At 37.5% G+C, this 14,314-nt stretch overlaps 1 pseudogene across 1 annotated transcript in view; it reads right to left on the reverse strand.

Moving 5' to 3' along the window:
* Nucleotides 1-14,314, reverse strand: part of Ddx60l1 (DEXD/H-box helicase 60 like 1) — a 109,981-nt pseudogene that overhangs the window by 47,495 nt on the left and 48,172 nt on the right. Inside the window, exons 16-23 of the transcript XR_010058378.1 lie at nucleotides 11,565-11,731; nucleotides 9,766-9,921; nucleotides 7,938-8,087; nucleotides 4,040-4,159; nucleotides 2,691-2,786; nucleotides 1,770-1,885; nucleotides 415-557; nucleotides 186-295 (exon numbers count right to left, since the gene is read on the reverse strand). The product of XR_010058378.1 is annotated as a DEXD/H-box helicase 60 like 1 (transcript). The remainder of the gene's footprint in view (nucleotides 1-185; nucleotides 296-414; nucleotides 558-1,769; nucleotides 1,886-2,690; nucleotides 2,787-4,039; nucleotides 4,160-7,937; nucleotides 8,088-9,765; nucleotides 9,922-11,564; nucleotides 11,732-14,314) is intronic.

A 14,314-nucleotide genomic window follows, 5' to 3' on the forward strand; every position in this document is an offset into this window, starting at 1 on the left:
ACATCCTAACATTGAGAAATTAAGGAATAGAAATTTCCGTTCCTTAGAAAATCCAACTTGTAGTGTTTCCTCTGCATTCCAGCATCAGGCTGTGCTCCGGTTTCATTCTGCATAGTATTGTATTCTTGGTTATAAGCCAAACAATGCTGTTACTTGGCACAGCTGTGACAGCCGTTGCTACTTACGTGATCTGTGGTTAGTGCAGCGCATGGATGAAAATGATCAAAGCAAACATCGCCCTGTCTCACCGAACACAAATACTTCTCTAGATCATTATATCTCTCTCCATAGAGCACTGGAAGGAGAAGGGCGAGATTGTTCAAATGATCAGAGATGTGGTGAGTAGGTTAATTTTAAAGCAAGTAACCAAACCAAACAAAAACATGGCAGTAGAAGTACACAAAGCATACGTACCAAGTCTAACTTTGTATGACTGTCTGGCTTGCACTCGGTCTTTGTGATAGCTGCCACGGGTGGCAGCATTTCTTTGGGAAACAGATCCTTGTTCCATGGTACTGTCTACTTGTTTCCAGTACCGCTTTACTGACTGGAGCCACCTTAAAGGAAAACAGACAATATTTGTGATTTTAACCAGCAATAGCTATGACATTTCCTGTTTTGAGTGTGTGGTCCCCAGTTTTTGGTATTACTTTGAACTCCGTGGAGCCATTAAAAAGTGGGAATGGCATAGCACAGGTCAACCACTAGCAATGGAACTTTGTAGATGACAATCAATATGAGCCATTGCAAAGGTTATACTCGCCATTGTTTTTACCTATGCTCTTTGCTTCTTGTCTATTGCCATGTGAACAAGCTGCCACCCCAGGCTCCCACTTCCACGAATGAATCTTCCCCTCCCTGCCTTCCCCACTCTGATGAGTAGAAATCTTTCTAAAACCATAAATCTAAATAAAGGTATAATTCTCTGAAGGTATATTTTGGTCACATCAATACAAATTAACTCATATTAGTTAAGCAGAAAATAAACATAAGCTACATGAAATTAAATAACCAAATTTATTGTTACTTATTTAATTAAATAATCAAAAAGAAAATTTTGCCTGTCTTAAAATTTTTACATAAGAGAATTACTTCTAGAGTCACATAACCTGAAATAAAATTCTAGCTACCTTACTATTAACTCTGAATCTACATGAATCTTTAATATTTCTGTGCCTTGACTTTCATGTTTAAAAATTAATGTAACAGTAAAAGTACTATTATCTAGGGATGACAATAGAAATACTAGTGCATCAAATACAAATACTGATGATATTTAAGGTAAATTACTATATGCAAACTATGTAGGAAGGAATGTGATACATGGATGCTTTTCTACCAATAGTCAATATTCAAGCCATTCCAATGACCAGAAGATGTGTGGCTTTCAACTAATGAAGCTTTACTCTCTTCCTGAATATATCAACAAAATTATGATCTTGGAATCTAAGGCTGAATGTATCATTTAATCACCTTGACTTTGCTTCCTAGTTAAGGGGTGAGGAGATAAGAAATATAGACCTACTGTTTTATTTTTTTGAGCTATGGCATGATACTTCCTACTCAACTGCAGATCTGACCCAAGAGGTTCTGGATATTTCTTCGTGGAGAATAGCTAACATCTGTCAGAAAGAACTAAACTGACAGAAACTTGAAGATTCATGGACTGCTATAAGTTAGCCAGAAATTTCCATGACTCTAAAACCCATAAAGGATATATATGAAATTGAGACTTTCAAAATAGATCCAAAATGGAACCAAAGTCATACTCGGTGAGATGCTGAGGGTTACTAATGGTAGCTGAAAGGGCCAAAAAGGGACATCGGATCATGACAAGGAGATGCTCCCAGATTTCTGCTCCAATTTCTCCACCAAGACAATGGACCTATAAGAGAAAAGAATGATTTCAATTGATGAGTTAGTTTTAAGAATGGCAAATGAAAATAACATATGGACTCTTAAACTGGTCATGAGCATTTTTTTATCACCTTTAATGGACCATGTAACCTTAAATAATTACTGGGGAAAAAAAGATGTAGGGCATCTTGGCATTTGAATTTTCCTTAATATTTTTAACCATTCACCTGGGACTCCTTTTATTTTGCTTTCACTGTCTTTCAGACCTATGTATTCCTTGCCATGTCTTCTGCCAATAAGGCCTTCTGCATCTCAATCACAATTCAGTAATCTTTGTGACCACTGCCCTAACTGGACATCTATACTTTTGACATCACAGACAAAATGATATGCTTCAAAGACAAGCTCTATCTAGTTGAGTCACTAGTCAACAGTTTCCCATTCATTGTAGAATAAATTTGAGCATTTAATGGGATCCATAATGCTTGGCACAGTTGGTCCATATCTGCCATTCCAGCTGCATCCGAAGTCACCCATCCCCAGTCTTACTGAGACCCATACACATCAGCCATTTCTCTGTTCCTCAGCACACACACTTCCTGCCCCAGAGCTTTCACATGGCTGTGTCTCCTGTATAAATATTCTCACCAACAAAATTAAAAGCCAACAAATATAACCACAGCCTCTTAATCTGTGAAGCTCATCTCGCTGTCACTAGTTTTAAAAGATTTGTAGAGCATCCATTCCGAGTGGACAGATGTCCCAAAGCTGCGAAGACCTTCATATAGTTATAAACACTAGGAAGTTAGTCTGAGAAGTGATACCAAACATACCTCATCAAATATAACGTATCTGATCCTCTTCACCCAGTTTTGCCGATGAGGAGCTAGTAGCAGAATTTCAAAGCAGGCAGGCACGGTAATAAGCACCTGAAAGTAACAATACCATGTGACATCATCCTTAGTATGTGCACAGGTATAAAGCCAGCTGAAGTAAAGCTACTGAGTCCTGAATATATCTCCTAGTAACCAAAATGCTGATGCTACTTCTATGAATTGGATTCATTACTCGTGTGATGTGTTCACCAGTTTGAACCACGTGAAACTTGTATTTTCATGGGACCAAACTGTAAAATATAAAATCCGAAAGGCATATTCTTGTTTATGAGCATTCTGTGTCTAGCACTAAATGCAACGTCTATGTTGATGTCTTTCCTAACCCCTTCGGGAACCATGAGAAATGGAGATGGAAAGTGTAAGTATTGTGAACTGCTGCTGTCTTCTGACCGAGACACGGCAGTTCCACTCATGAGCCCCCAGTCACTGTGATCATCTGTGTAAGAGCTGCAGAACATCAAACCAGTCAAAATTCCAGCAGGAACGAGGAAGCAGCTCACAAGGCCCCACCCGAGTAGAGGAGTCTAGGGCAGCTCATGGTTGCTGGGAAAGAGAGGTTGGGGGAAGAACAGGGAGGGAGGGAGACGTGGAAAATGGAAGTGAGTGGACAGGATTGTCATACATCTCAAGCATGTATAAAGTTAGCAAAGAAGACATAAAATATTTTAACTAAATAAATATTTTGAAATAAGAATAAGAGTCACTATTTTAACCATGTTGATTCCTCAAATCTAACACTAACAGAGCACATATTGGAAGATGCTTCTTTGAAAGGCAATCCAGGCACCATATCACCATGGATACTACATAACGCTCTAAAAACATGTCTTGGTTGTTTTTTGTTTCATTTTATCCTAATCACTGATCTGAAAATTCAATAAGAAAACTGTAACTTCATTAACACTAGGTTTGCTTGCTACAACACATTTTTAGCTAAAACGAGTGTCTTTAACAAGAGGAAGTAATTATGATTCTAATTGCTGTTCACTTAGTATTTGTAGCTTGTAAAGATCTGAGGGTCATTGTGAATCCCATTGCAAAGCAACACAATGAGTGAGCTATAAACCGACAATTTAAATCAAAAGCATCTTTACAGAAAATGACCTTGATTTATCACATTCTTTAACACATGTAACAAAATTATATTTTCTCTGAAGCGGTTTTTGTCTCTCACAAATTCAAGGAAATTATTTTCACGGGCCTTTTGAAGATGCTAGATTTCTAGTCAAAATAGTAAAATAATGTTGTATAATTTGATAACAATTTTATTAAATAGTATATCAAACCTGAGAGTTGAGGGCTTCATGACGGTAGTCCCTAGTAAAAACACCACAGAGAGCTTCACCACCTGGCATATTTTTGGTGTAACGATTTTGAACTGTTGCTGCCACTTGATTAACAAGAGCCTGATTGACAGGGAAACAGATGTGTCAGTTACCTCATAAAGTGCAATTCTATTTGTACTCTGCAAAGCAAATTTTAATGGAATGACAGAGATGTCAAAAACTGTTTTGTTATGAATGCAGAAAACAAAGCCTTTCCTCCAACCACTCCACACAAACAAGCTCTCCCTTTGAGCAACTGAACTAAAATTCTGAACCTCTTTGATTAACAATGACCCAAAGTAAGACAGAAATGGCACACATTCATCTGAAAGCACAGAAGAAAAATTAACATGCATAGCACAACAACTGGAGAATCACTACTCATAACCTGAGTCTGTCACAGAAGGATGCTCAAACAGAACCTCTCCTGGATGTCAGAAGTTTGAATACATACTAATTCCATACAGTCTCACTTTAGGTCCAGCAGGTAATCTGGTCAGTGGACTCTATAAATCTTCAAGCATCTATTTCATGCTTTTTTTAACCTTGCCCAATGTAAACACCATACAGATGAAAATGCAAAATTTATAATATAACCAGGAATATATTTTCAAGTAACATTTCAGCCATTTGAATGTATCTGAAGACTGTGGACAAGGCCATATCTGGACGAGTGGTCCTGGCTGCTATAACAAAGCAGGATGAGCAAGACATGAGGAGGATAACCCATATCCAGGAGCACCTTCCATGGCCTCTGAATCAATTCCTGTGGCCAGGCTCCTACCCAGTTTGAGCTCCTACCCCAATTCCCTCAGTGACAGACCGTGTCATGTAAACATAAACTGAAGTCATTCCTTTCCTCCTCAGGTTTCTTTTCATTGGTCAGGGTATTTATCCCTGCAATGGGAACACTCAGGAAGAAAGTCTCCAAATGAAAATGAGGATAGTAGTGATTATAAAAAGATTTAATATTAGCATTGGACTTAATAACCTTAATAAGCTAAAAATATGATCCATGGATACATATTTTCTTGTGGGTCAGAAAAAGATATATGTAATTATGCATTATACATATTTTGATGAACAATAAAGAGACCAACTCCTCCATTATAGAAGTAGACATGTGTATCCTCCAGTAGATCATGAATAAAGAAATACTATAGATCAAAAGTGTATGCATATCAATGCATATCAATATTACCCAACTCACCAATCAGAGAAACATACATCTAAATACAGACAGATGTCACCTCTGAGTGTAGCAGATACTCACTGAATAACAGCAGAAACACTGAGAAAGATTTGAGATTCCATCTCATTTGAATTAGAATAGTTAAATGAAGAAAACAAAGCTAACATATGGGGAAATATGTGGAAAGAGGAACCCTTAATCACTACTGGTGAAAATATAAACTGGGATACCCACTATAGAAACCATTATTGAAATTTCACAAAATAATTTTTTAAAAAAATCAACCTCAGGATATAGCTATATCACTCCTGAGTATATGCAAAAGGTCTTCTCGTCTTACTACAGAGATACTTGTACACCCATGTCCATATTTTCACTATTCTAATAGCTAAGAAATTGAAGCAGCCTCTATATCCATCAGCAAATTAATACATAAAGAAAATGAAGGACCAGGAAAATTGTAGGTTAGCTAGTTCAGTGACTCTGTTCCAGGAACTTGACTGACCATAAAACTGACAATTACACCAGCCGGTTCGACAACTCTCTCCCAGGAACTAATTGACCATAAAGTTAGATTAAAATCTTAAAGAACAATCTTGAGAAGCAGGAAGCTTCTCCCAGGAACTGGCAGACCATAAAGTTAAATAATCTTGAGAAACAGGAAGCTTCTCCTTGTGATTTTTCACTGGTATTCTCGACATTTTCCAATGACACCCTCCCTACCCCCTTGGGTTGTGGTTTCTTCCTTTAAATTCCCCTTCTCTTAGCTACTGGTGGTCGAATTCCTCTGCCCCTGCGTAGGATATGAGTCTTGACCCCAGTGCACTGGTTCCTATCAATAAACCTCGTGTAAATTACAGCAAGGATGGTCTTATGTGAGTTCTTGGGGGGGTCACCTCATCCCAAGACTTCAGTGAGGTTCTCCTCACTCTGGGGGTCTTTCAAAAATATTGTACAAATATAAGATTCTATTCAAATATAAAGAAAAATTGTTCACAGAAAATGAATAGAACTGGGAATTATTGTATTAAGCAAGGTAATATAGATTCAGAAGGATAAATAGGACATATCTTCTCTCATACTTGGGTCATAAATTTTATTTTTATGTATATATATATATATATGTGTGTGTGTACTGTATGTTTAAGTATGTGTATGTATACTGTGTACATTTGTATCTGTATGTGTAGTGTGTTATATGTATATGAATGTACTGTGTATATGTGTATGTGTATATTATGCATACTGTGTGTATATGTATGTGTACTGTGTGTATGTGTATATGTATGTGTACTCTGTGTATGTGTATATGTATTATCCTGTGTGTATGTGTATATATTCGTTTACTGTCTGTTTATGTATGTGTATGTGTACTGTATGTATGTGTATGTGCGTATGTATGTGTACTATGTGTATGTGTATGTGTATGTGTACATGTACTGTCGGTATAAGTATAAACCTGTGTATTCTACACAGAATGTATATATATATGTATGTCTACTGTATGTGTATATGTTTGTATACTGTGTATATGTATATGTATGTGTGCTCTTTGAATGTATATGCATACATGTACTGTGTGTATATGTATATATACTGTGTGTATGTATATACATATGTATATGTGTACTATAAGTATAGGTCTGTGTATGTGTACTGTGTGTAAATATATGTATATGTATACTGTGTGTATATGTATACTGTGTATGTGTACTATGTGTATGTATATGTGCATATATATGTTACTGTGTGCGTGTGCATGAATACATGTACTGTCTGCATATGTATGTGTATGTTTACTATGTGTATATGTATGTGTACTGTGTGTATGTGTATTGTGTGAATATGTATGTATACTGTATGCATGTATATGTGTATATGATAGATACTGTGTGTATGTGTACTGAGTGTATGTGTATGTATATATGTATGTGCATGAATACCGTATGTATATTGTGTGTATATATATGTATACAATGTATCTGTGTATAAATGTACAATACTGTGTGTAAGTGTAGTGAGCGAATGTATATGTGTATATGTATGTGTATGTATACTGTGTGTATTGTATTGTGTGTAAATGTATGTGTACTGTATGCATGTATATGTGTATATGATAGATACTGTGTGTATGTGTACTGAGTGTATGTGTATGTATATATGTACGTGTATGAATACTGTATTTATGTTTATTTTGTATATATATGTGTACTATGTATACGTGTATAAATGTATGATACTGTGTGTATGTTAGCGAGTGAATGTATATGTGTATATGTATGTGTATGTATACTGTGTGTATGTGTATTGTGTGTATATGTATGTGTACTGTGTATATGTGTGTGTATATGTATGTGTATATTATGTATATGTACACATATGTGGGTATAGGTACTCTAACATAAGGTAACAGAATACGTGTGACAGGAAAGTGGGATGGAGGCTACAAGAGAGCAAAGGGGAGCAGGCGAGGGGGACGATGGCATAGGTGAGAGAAGCAGTGATGGAGAGTCAGAACCTCAAAATACCTTGATGAAGCCCATTACTTATGTTGATTTTTAACTAGTGAAAATAAGTAAGGGAAACTAGATCTACCACACAACCATGTCTAGTATTTCTGAGCAATTTCTACCATGAAGAAGAATAATACATTTGCCACATCCCTACCTTTGTTGGTGCAACATACACAACCACGCCTTCATTACTCTCTTTCAGCACTTTTTCCATGCAGTAGTAGGAAGCATAAGTTTTGCCAGACGATGTTGGGGCGACAATCACTGCAGACTCATAGTTATCCACCACATCCAGGAGCTCTCGCTGCAGGGATTGGAGCATGATTTGTGTCAATCAGACAAGCCATGTTACCAAGACAGACAGGTCAGTCTTTTTCCCTTGTGATTTTTCTGAACCTCAATAAGGGAGAGCCACAGACACACAGAAAATGTAAAAGAAAAATCTAATGCACTATTCATTCTCTCAAATGGTGTGACTTGTTTGTTTTCTGAGTAGCTGAGAGATGAGTTTTATGTATGAAAATGGAGTATAAAGACTAAAAATAACTTTACAGAGAAAAGAGACTATTCAGGAAAAAGGAGCTATTGACGAGGTCAAGGAATCACATGTGTATATTGATGGAAATGTGGCCAAAGTATGCAACATACATGGAGGAAAAGACCACCCTGAAACCTGTTGATTTGTACAGTGGATATATAATAAAAAAGAGAAATCACTCAAAAGAGTGTCAGAATAATATTATTAGGAAGGTTGTTTTTAATAGTTTGGAGAACAGAGTGTCTTTGTTGGAACCAGCCCATCCCTATTTTTCCAACGGTAAGCAAAATGATGAAGGGCAGAAATAACATTTCTTCATTTTGCTTCTTACCCTCTATAGGGACTATATGGGGTATTATCTTTGTATCCTATGATTTTATTCATCAAGATGCTGACTAGTCAAAAGAAGGGAAAAACCTATATGAAGTACAGAAGATATCAAGTACTCCCAAATCCCAACCTGCCCACCCCAAGAATCTAGTCCTCCCCACAAGCCACACTTCAATGTGAAAAGAAAATGAAAGAATTCAGGGATGCATGGAAATTAGGAGAGAATTTGACTGCCCTGTGTTGAAAGCCCAGAGGTGGAAGGCAAACAAACCTCTTTATGTTAAAGCTAGGGTGCCTCAAGTTTTTCATTACATTAATGAAAAGTGGCTTGCCTAGTCAGAGGGAACCTACGAAATTTCATTTGTAAATGTAAATAATGCTCTTGGTCAATGTATGCAGAAGTGGTTACTTCCAAATTTTGTAGCCATCAATATGTATATGTATATGTATATGTATATGTGTATGTGTATGTGTATGTGTATGTGTATATGTATATGTATATGTATATGTATATGTATATGTATATGTATATGTATATGTATATGTATATGTATATGTATAGTGTGTGTATGTATGTGTGTGTATGTGTGTGTGTATGTATGTGTGTGTATGTGTGTGTGTATGTGTGTGTGTGTGTGTGAGTGTTACAGAAAAATATGTAGAATGGTAACATGTGCAGTCTGTAAACATATAAACAGTTTCCCATTGTTTGAACTACCCAAACGTCCTGGTGAATATTTACATTGTTTACATACGACATTCAAATGACAGAAAGAAAACCTGGAGCCTGGTACGAAATGGTAATAGCTGCATAGCACAGACATCTCTAAGCTTTGACTCTCTCTATATGGATCCATCCAATATCTCACCAAGGAAATACTCTACATAGCGAATGAATTCTTAAATGTCTTTAAATGGAAAAAAAATTAGTCAAACAGCAAAGTGCTTTAAGTGAAATGATTTTGAATTGAAGTAACTGAATATTATGCAGTTCCATGATAAGGGCAAATATGAACATCCCAACACAAACGAGGAGAGGCAACTGTAATGCTAAAAGCTCCTGCACTCATACACAATTACAAAATATAATCATTCTTCTTATTCATGTTTTTACCTGCCACGTGTCAGGAATAAAGTCTTGGACCCTGGGGTCTGGGTCTTTCCTTTCTTCTCGTATCAGATAGTGACCCATATACTGTAGTTGGAACCGAGCTGGCCCAATCCCAACTGAGTATTTCTTTTTCGTCATCTTTACGTCATCTGCTGTGTCCTGCATTGTTTTAAAAGATTACTTTGAAAGCAATTTAAACAGTTGAGATACTTACGACTGAATTCTTCTCTATGGAAAACACCTTTTAAACATCATGAAGACCTTACCACTTTCCTGAAGTATAAATAAAGCAGTGGATTTTAATATTTTCAAATGGTTACGCTAATATTTGTGGCTACAACCTGACATATCTAAAATAAGTAAACAGCCATTATAGATTTGAGTTGTTTTGCTAGTATTAAGTATAAGGTTAATCTTTAAAGTCTGCATAAATCATCTGACATTTAGTGTGCATAGCCAAGTTGTATAAAACATTTCCAATTCTCGATTAATTCAACCTTTTGGCAGTTGGATTAACTAAGACACTACTCTCTATTAAAAACAAACCTAAACGAGATGACTGTATTTAAAGGATGCTTTGTGCTAAGTCTGGCATGGCTCTTAGTAAAGGTGGAATGACATAGTTCCTGCCCCTGGATCAGGACCAACAGTAAGGATGAAATATGAATTATATGAGGGGCTCCATAGATCTAAAGGAATAGAAGCAGCTACACTATGAGCCAGCTTGTCAGAAAGATACTGAGGAAGGATATAAAGAGATTTAAGGAGTTATGATCCCAAGGCAAGATTCCACTGTGCTGAGTTCTTTTGGTTTATGCTTACAAAGGCAGACAGATTCCTGAGTTCAGATCAGACTGGAACAGAGGGAATTTAGGTTCAGGCACAGGTATAGTAGAAAAGGTGGTATCAGGGTGAGGTTTCTCCCACTCAGCTGTTCTTGTGTTTGCTATCTCTTCCTAAGAATCAAGGGGCTACTATCATGGAATGCTACTGATTCATGGGAGGGTCAAAAAGGAACCTGGAGTAAATGACTGAGCTGTTATATAAATAAAAAACATTGGACATTTGGTCTGCATGAGGTGAGCTAGGAGAAAGCAATAGCAGCTCTCTTTTAGAATTTTTCTCTAGTGAAAGCTGAGCTTTCTAGAGAAGAGTGAACACAGCTCTCCAAGAATTTTTTTCTAACAGAATTTCTGATTTTAGTAGGAAGATTCGTGGAGAGCATATACAGTTCTTTTAGAACTTTCCATAGCTGTTTTAGAGTTTTTTTCTAATAAGATTTCTAACCTTGGTCGAAAATCCCAAGAATTACTTAGAGATCGAAGAAAACCCTTTTTAGAATGTTTATAAGAAGCTATCTAGAGAAGGCTGTTTGAAAAGCAAACACAGTTCTTTTAGAATTTTTTTTCTGACTTTGTTCAGAACACACATGAGTTTCCCAGAGAGCTTTTAGAACTTTTACTAGCAGAAAGCTAGCTGTCTCAAACAGAGAGTTTTTTAGAAGAGCAAGGGAAAGCTGTCTAGAGCAGAGCACAACACAATGAGACAGTGGTCTGGAAAGCTGTCTCGAGCGCACTACAGAGCCAAAAGCTATGTACAGAGAGCTGTCTAGGAAGCCATCTCCAGCAGGACACATGCCACCAGCCTGGACCCACAATTTGACTAAGACTTAGAGTTTTGTTTTTTCTACTCCCAGACACCCCTGCTCTCAAAACACCTCCCCCAAGACAAGGCTGTCCCTTGGAAGCTTTGCATACAGCAAATAACAGTTCAGTAAAAATGAAGCTATCGCAAAACATTACCTGGGTTGGACATAAAGAATCTGCTAGCTCATAAAACCCTAAATACGTAAGACATCTGGCTATGAGTTTTTGATCTGCTTCTTGCAAAAATTCAGATTGTTTTTCCAACAAGGAGTGGATCCTCTTCATCATGTTGACAGCTATGTTGAAGTCTTTTGTGGTTTTACCTTGGTACAAAATATAAATAATAAAATTGTTATAAAAGCCATCAAAATAACAAATGTTAATTAATGGAGCTCAAGCATCTAGCTTATTAGTCTTCAACACCTAAGGACACTCACTCTCTTACTCACCATTAATAGATATTTTGGAATAGAAAAGACTAGATAAAAATCTTACCATTCAAAATTAAAGTATGGTTAAAATGTAATGTGTATAGAACTTTATAGTGAATTACACATCCTTTCTCTGTCTTATAGTGCCAAGTCTCCTCTGCTCAAGAAAAAAAAATTTAAATATAATATTATAATCTTGGCAATATTCATTTAGCCCTATTGTAATCTACCAGCAATCCTGGATATAAGCCCTGAATCCCTTCTTTCAGTGCAATTCATCTCTTCCAGCTATCATATCCAGACTCTGAAAACCTGTCCACTTCTCTAGCGTTGTATACACTGTTTGTTTCTCCCCTCTGCTAACCTTTCCATTCTCACCTCGACTGTCCTGGTTCTGCTCTTCTTTTAGTTAGTGTACACTCCCGCCTATTTACCAAGTATTACCAATCCCATACTGAAAGCTGCTATCCAAGACTCTACCAAGCCAATGTAATAGAGGTCGTACCCTCCGGGATCATCCGGTTCACTTACAGAATATATGATATGTGATTGGCTCACATGGAGCATTAGAAACTACAGGTGTTAGGAGTCAGACTCCCGAGGAAGCATTGATGGAAATACATTTCATGAACTGGATGTGGAGGGTAAGTAAAACTTGGTTGTACGAAAAATAAGGACAAGGACATCTGTGCCAGTTACTACTCTTAGTTTCTCTATCTACCATGTATTTACAAAGATTTCTTATGTCTCTATGCCATTAATAATTCTACATACCTGGGGGGAAGTATGTTTACAGGTACCCCTTGTGGTTCAAGTGGCCTATGACTAAGTTCTGACTCATGATATCTGAGTAAAAGATTTTGGTACCCAGGAACGTACACAGAAGGAGGGCTAGGGAGCGGGAGAGACAGCTCCATGGTAAGAACAGCTGCCTTTCTTACAAAGTGGGATTCTCAGCCATAATGTCAGAATTCTCATAATGACCTGGAACCCCAGCTTCAGGGAATCTGATGCCTTCTTATACATCAGTGGTCATCGCACACACGTGCACACGCACATGTGCACAAAAATAAAAACTTTAGTGTGCACATGGAGACTAAGCGGGAGCTATGTAATTGACTTATAAAAGGTCACAACTCTGGGCATGGAAATAAGAATGTTGAATTTCTGATATCTCCTTAACAGCCTGCCTCTGCTTCTACCAAGAACCATGGGTCCTGCCCAATTTCTTGTTACTGGACAGAAGAACCTGGAAATTCCAGAAGGAGCTTTGTTTTAAATTTAAAGCACCTACAGGTGATCTCTAAATGAAATAAAGCATTATATTCTTTAAGCCACCGATCTCTGTTGGTGGCATCTAACTGCAAATCCTGGTTCAGTGTCTTGGTTGGCGAGAAAGATAAATATACACTAAGGTAAAGCACACACTTTTAACCAGTTTACATATCTCTTATCTACTCAGTCCTACTTTATCCTCATTTTCTTATCTCTGTGTCTTCTCCTGTTTCTGTCCATAGAAATTGTAAAGGACCATACATGGCACCCTCATTGACCTTGGAAGAAGTCTGTATAGTAGGGGTAATCAGTATTGAAGTCTGCAAGCTCGGTGTTGACGGTAAATCTTATAAGATCTAGAGGGCCTCTGAAAATGCTTCTAAGAGATTACCTCTATTAGCCTAATTGACACAGGAAACCCCATCTTAACTGTGAGTAGAACTGTGCCCTCTGCAGGAATCTTGGCCTATATAGAAATGGAACTGAGGTAAGCACGCATTTATCCATACCTCTCTGCCTTCCTATTGTGGATATGATGTGACCAGTAATTCAGCTCCTGCTACTTTGATACATGCCACCTCATGATGAACCCTATATCCTTGAGCTGACAGACAGAATATCATCTTTCTCCATTAAGTTGTTTTTATCAAAGTATTTTATCATAGCAACCAAGTGGAAACTAAGTTAGGCAAACACACACCAACTTATCCAGGAAGAAAATGTTTATATATCAGAACTCAAAATGGAGTGATGGGTTCTTCCCTCTGTGCCTGACTGTTATTGGGTTTGTTAACTGTGCTCTCTACTCAGTCAGCAGTGAGTTTAAACCTATTGTTAACTGTGCTTAGCGATGTTCTATGTCTTCACTGTTGGCCAACTCACTGAGATTTCAGTGCTCATTGATTACAGAGGCTGTAATCCTTTGTAAGTCTTATGTTGTGGTTTGCCCTGAAGTTATCTGTATTTTGACGCTAATTCCACTGCCCCAAGGACAGCTACCTAGTCATGTACTCAGAAGTCAGATGACTTCACCAGAACCACCACTGACTTTGTGAGGGGCAGGTACAGGATAGAAGGAAGCCTGTCATTGGAGGAGAAGGAAGGATGGGAGGAAGAGAAGTTTGAAGGAGGAGGAGGAGACTAGGAGAGAGAGGAAGAGACAGGACAGGAGGGAGAGAGGCAGAGAAGCTGTGGCAGGAC

This window comes from Rattus norvegicus, chromosome 16 (assembly GCF_036323735.1).
Source record: "Rattus norvegicus strain BN/NHsdMcwi chromosome 16, GRCr8, whole genome shotgun sequence".
NCBI classification, from domain to species: domain Eukaryota; kingdom Metazoa; phylum Chordata; class Mammalia; order Rodentia; family Muridae; genus Rattus; species Rattus norvegicus.